This window comes from Pocillopora verrucosa, chromosome 5 (genome assembly GCF_036669915.1).
Source record: "Pocillopora verrucosa isolate sample1 chromosome 5, ASM3666991v2, whole genome shotgun sequence".
In the NCBI taxonomy this organism is placed as follows: Eukaryota; Metazoa; Cnidaria; class Anthozoa; order Scleractinia; family Pocilloporidae; genus Pocillopora; species Pocillopora verrucosa.
The window spans coordinates 16,764,585-16,770,584 of record NC_089316.1 but is presented as its reverse complement, the minus strand read 5'-3'; positions in this window follow the sequence as shown (position 1 = coordinate 16,770,584).

The window sequence follows — 6,000 nt, the reverse complement described above, 5'->3', positions numbered from 1 at the left end:
GCCCCATAGACTGAAAGTGCATAGCTAAAATTAGCCAAAACAATCGATATAAAAAGATGATCAATCTCTGCCTGAGAGTAATGTTCCTTTCTCAATGTTCGTAGGACGTGTAAACACTTGTTTGCTTTGACAAGCTTAGTTCTTACATGCTCATCAAAATTTCCATCACTCTGTAAAGTTACTCCTAATAAAACGAAGCTATTACATTGGGGAATATTATTAATTGGAGAGTAGAGTACATTATGATTTTTCTTTCTAACAACCAGCTCTTTACATTTGCAAGGGTTGCAGACCATTCTATTGTCTTTACACCATGTTAAGAACTGTCCTACTAAGTCGGCAGACGGGTCACTATTCCTAGTGATAGGCGAAAGAATAGTGGAATCATCGGCATATTTAAAAAGCACAGGGCAACCATTAAAAAAAATCTCCAAATCGTTCAAAAATATATTAAAAAGATACGGTCCGCTTACACTACCTTGTGTGGTTCCTCTATTGACAAGTTTCCACTGTCCTAAAAAATTATAACTAACAACACGCTGTTGTCTTGCATAGAGGAAACTATGATACCAATTGATAATGTACGGATTTAGAGGAAGCTGTTTCAGTTTGGCAGACAAAATAGCATGGTTCACAAAATCGAAAGCCTTACTGAAGTCCATGGTAAAAATTCGCACTGCGCTATAGTCACTACTATCTAAATACTTGTATGTCTGGTGCTGGATAGCGAGCAAGGCATTTGTGCAACTACCCGCCTGTCTATATGCAAATTGGGTGTGGCTCAGGTTGCTCTCAATGACTGACTGTGCTTGTGTACGATACACGACCTTCTCAAACAACCGGGCAATAACGGGAGTAACATTAATACCACGGTAGTCCGAGTCCTCTATAGGCATATTCACTTTGGGGAGAGGGTTAACATTTGCCCTTTTCCAGGAGTCTGGCCATGTATGAGTAGACAGCGACAGATTCCAAACGTGAGTGACGATTGGTGTGAGTAGCTCAGCACAGTCTTTCCAGATCCAGTACGGGAGGTCGTCTGGTCCCGTTGCGGTTTTCTTTAAATGAACTAAGGTATTCCAGACACACCGCTCAGATATTTTCGGGGGCTTTACACTGTCCGGGATATCCATATCACTAGGTCTAACGTAAGTGTCATCATAGCACAGGTTGGCGAAGTAGTCGTTCAGACGAACTAGAGAGTTCTTGTCCAAATTTATCAACGATGACCTGCGACGCTGCGATAGGGCGTCCACGCCCTTCCACCACTCACCGCTACCAATGGCAGCCAGTTTTCTTCTGTTCTCGGTTATCAGCTCAGAAATGCGCTTATTAAATAAAGACAGGCGTTCCTTATTCTTTGAAGATATATGGGACTTACTCCTCAGCATACACTTGACTAATGGGGACATCCAAACTGGGTCACGCGATGACATGCGTACAGATTTTTGCGGCATAAACTTATTCATCACTGCACGAATCTTTACCTCAAGCACCTCGACCGCCTTGTTTATGTCCACCTCATTGAGGACGTCACTCCAGTCCAGCGCAGTGAGTGCCATATAAAATGACTGTTTCCGATGTTCCCTACAGTCCCGCACAAGAACTTTGCGGCGCATAGGTTTAAGCTTTAATCCCGCCGGTAAAACAAAGCCTTCATGGTCTGTCTTAATAAGCATATGTATGGAATATGCTTGACCGAACAGATCCGCTCGGTTGGTCATACAGTTATCCAAGCACGCGTTACCCCGCGTGGGAAAATCAACCACGAATTCCCAGCCAGACAAAGCCTTAAATTCTTGCATATCCAAACGATTTACAAGGGTACTAAGGGTACTCTGAAACAGGTGTTTTGATTTTGAAAAAATGGAGCGGTATATCCTTTAGATATCGTGAGAAAGCTCCGATATCTCGTCTGTTTACAAGATAGAGGGGCGTAGTTGGTCTTTTATGAGGGGGGAGGGTTAAGGAAAGAGGTCATCGGAAATGCGGAAATAGTCTTAAATTGGCGACATATCAGTGCTACATCAAACATTCGCGATACGAGACTTTTGATCTCTTTCTATGGCCTCATATAAAAACTTTCAGGCGGGAGGGTGGGGATAGATATATTTTAAACCCCTTCCCTCTAAAATATCAGTTTCTGTAATCCTAAGCCGTCAAGCTGTTTTGATTTATAAAGACAGGGCGTTTACAGCGTTTCTCTTCATAAGGATAAACTCAGCCGAGCGACTCCTCCTGAGGGACATTTTAAACCAAAGAGCATGATCGAAACGGTATTGTAATTTTATAGCGTACTAAGTGTCTTGTTACGCGAGGAGGATACGTTTCGACAAAAGCAACTGATCCGTTGAATATCTTATTCATTCATTCATTCATTTGTTTTTAGTCATTTAATTAGTTATTCACTTATGTATTTTTCCATTTATTTATTATAACCTTTAAAAGCCAGTAGAAAACACTACTATTGCACAAGCATGACAGAAATTGCTATTTCAATGCTTTCTTAAATCTGCTCAAAAAGTAGTAAAATATGACGTCATCAGTAAATGTCAGCAAGAAATTGTACACGAGAAATGAAAGAAAAGACAATGAAATGCTATCAGTGTTAAGCGTGTAACTTTTTTCAGACAAATTTAATTTGATCAAATTATGAAATACCGTAGCATCTTGACAAGATCGTTGCAACCTTCAAAGTGCAATCATTACCAGAACAAAAAAAACCAACCATATGTCAGAGACAGACTGCTTACAATGAATAAAGTACAAGCTTACAATGAATAAAGTACAAAAAAGGTACTTACAATGAATGAACCCTATTCTTCAAAACAATTTATCTTACAGCTCATAGATATGTTCCCTAATACGTACGAAAGTCTCAGCATTACATAATTTTAAAGAAAAAAAACTCTAATACAGCGCATAGATCTACGTTAAATCTTTAAAAAACATAAATGCGTAAATGCTACTGACTGTACATACTTTAGACTCACCCATTAAGCCAACGATGCGATCGGAACTACTTAACTTAAGCGAAAAATCGAAACTGAAGAACCAGTACAGACCAACTATCACAGGCTAAATTATCACACTAAACAACTAATTTACATTCTCGTTCTGTTAAATCTAGTTATTTAACTTGATTAATTCTACTCAAATTCATTGCAAGACTGCAATTCAACTGTCCAAATATTATTAATATCATTTGAATTAACCTGTGAGCTCTTCTTTGTGGAGTTTCCAATGTTTTCGGATGGAAAAATGATACTCATCTTTCTATTGAATCGCTCTTTAATCTGCAGATAAACAAGCAATTTGAAAGCTTTCTTTTTCTTACTCTAATCTAAGGAAAATATGGCATACCAATGTATCCTTTTACACTTGTATAGTAAATTTTTAAGAACTCATTATCTTTACCATATTTATTCTTTTAAAATTAAACTTACCTGACCATTTCGCACTCAGTGAAGAATGAAAATCAGGAAACCCTTAAAAAACAAAGGAACTCGTTTTCAGTGTCATTTTTTTTACAGTATGCAATTCAGGTTAGATAAAAGAGAGGTTTTGTTTTCTTTGTTTGTTTTCTTTTTAGTTTTTGTTTTAATATCTTAGAGTACAGTGAATTAAGTTTAATCAATCACACCATATAACCTCTTAAGTTACGAGAATGACAAAAAAGCATTAGAAAGTATTTTTCTCTTTTTTTTTCTTTTTTCTTAGCTTTATCATCGTATGTCTTATTTTGTAGTTACCGTAGCAGATGTCATCTGACCATAGCAAAAATGTTTTTAAATGGATAAAAAAAGTAGGACTAAAACTCACCTGGGGGAGTTGAGTATGGTGAAAATGTAGGCGAAAGTTTTGTGTGCAGGCGAAAGGAGTCCAAATAACCACGTGACACCCAGCAAGGGAGTCATCACGACGCATGTTCTAATGCCAAGTCTGAAGGAGGATGATAATTTGAGATACGGGGATTTATTAATTTGTATCTTTTCTTCAAGGATATTTCTGGTAAACAGAATTCTCCATAAGGTTAAGCGAATATCATTAAAAAATTGAAAAATGTATCAGTATTACCAAGTCTCAAATGTAGGAATTTGATAATATTTTGATCTAATATTCGGCACAAACTCTCCGTCTTTTAATCGTAATTTTGAAATCGTTCATACCGTATTTGCTGAATTTGCTTTCCTCCTCTTGGCTGCATTTTGGTCATCTCCCTTATGACTCGAGTGAGAATCAAAATGTTGATCTGAAAGAGGAGAGATGAAAACACTGTTGTATTGAGGTAGGGCAGTTACATATATTATGTCTCAAACCAGAATCGCAAATGACAATGTCAAAAGAAAAAATATTGGTTCAAATCTGAAACTTACAACTTCAACGATAACCACAAATGTGGTCAAATTCTTAATATACACAACGTTTTTCAGAATTTCATACGCGAAATTTATGAATCCAAACGAATTAATAAATCAGGAACACTAGCGATTGGTAATCATGAAATATGAAGACAATAATGATTCAACGGAAACGATTGGTGGGTGGGATAACACACAGCTGAGACCATTTGTTTTATGGATCTATATACATAATTCAAAATTTCAAACTTCAGTCATGAATCTTCCGTCTATGGCGAGACGCTTAAGCGACATGTCTTTAAAGTAAAGAAAACTTCGGTCAAATTCGCTCCAGTATCTTCAGGCTTACAACGGCGACATCAGATGCCAAAGCTTTAAAGGTGCAAAAAGATTCGAGTCCGTCGAAGGTTATATTATGGATGGTGGGATGTCTTGCTTTTAGAAGATGTCCAAAGTTGTGACCGGCTTTTGTAACTCCCACTAAAGTTTAAATAAAATTCTGCGTCAGCTCTATCGGACAAGTACGTGGTTGCTTTTAAAATAAAACACCACTAACGCGACAGCTGCACCGGCATGGCGAGGACTAATGGATATCTTAATATTCCTCTGAATCAGAACCAATTTATGGGTCAGTGAGTGCTTGGTTTTGGCGTCTTTTCTATCATGTAGGTTGAATACCAATTGTAAGGTGAGTATAAGTTCCTCGTGTGACACAGCTCCCACGATTCGTTATATGCCATATTTTGTCTTGACTCGTCAACCTGTTCGTTATGAATATCGACCCCACAAAGTCCACGAGTACTTTTTCCCAACAACATCAAGGCATTTTCAATTAGGATTTTGGCGAAAGTAAATAAAAATATTTAACAAACGGATAATATTTGATGCAACACCTAAACATTCAGAACTTTAGAAATGTATGGTAGATATATTGGGTAGAAAGGAGAGAGGAAAATTAAGATCCTGGGGCCGAAAGGGCTAAGAACAACTTCGCAGGTAGGTTTAATGGTACGGTTTATTGCAATTTCGTGATTTGAGAAATGATTGGTGCAAGAAGGAAGGTTTGAAAGGAAGTGAAAATCGGAGATAACAAATTGCTAACACTAATTTTGAGAGCTCACTGACCGCGTGCAATCTTTGTTTCTGTGTTTACACAGTGTAACTGAATTAATTCATAATGGAAGTTTACTATTCATCACTTGAATCAACATAATTAAAATGTTTTTTAACTTTATGCAGGGTCATGGTAATGAAAAGGAAAGTTTTTTCAAATACAATTAATTAAATTTTGCACCGAAGCGATATACATGAATAAGTCAGTACTTGATATGGCGACTGTACAATGTAACTCTTATGATATTGTCGAGCAAATGAAATCTTTTTAGAGAGCGTCTAATGGGTCTGAAATAATAATTTCAATCTGCTTTTTTCTGTATTTAAGAATTACCCATTTCGGTTATTAATTAATTTTGCTGGTGGGTAACATTTATAACAAAAGTTTCGTTCCATTTTAAACCCGAAATGTATTAACTTGAATCAATAGATACCTGAATTTCGTGTTGTAACTTCAGCGGATGGGAATCAATAACTATTCCAAATCATAATATTCAAACACAAAAATAATTGTATTGAAACCGGC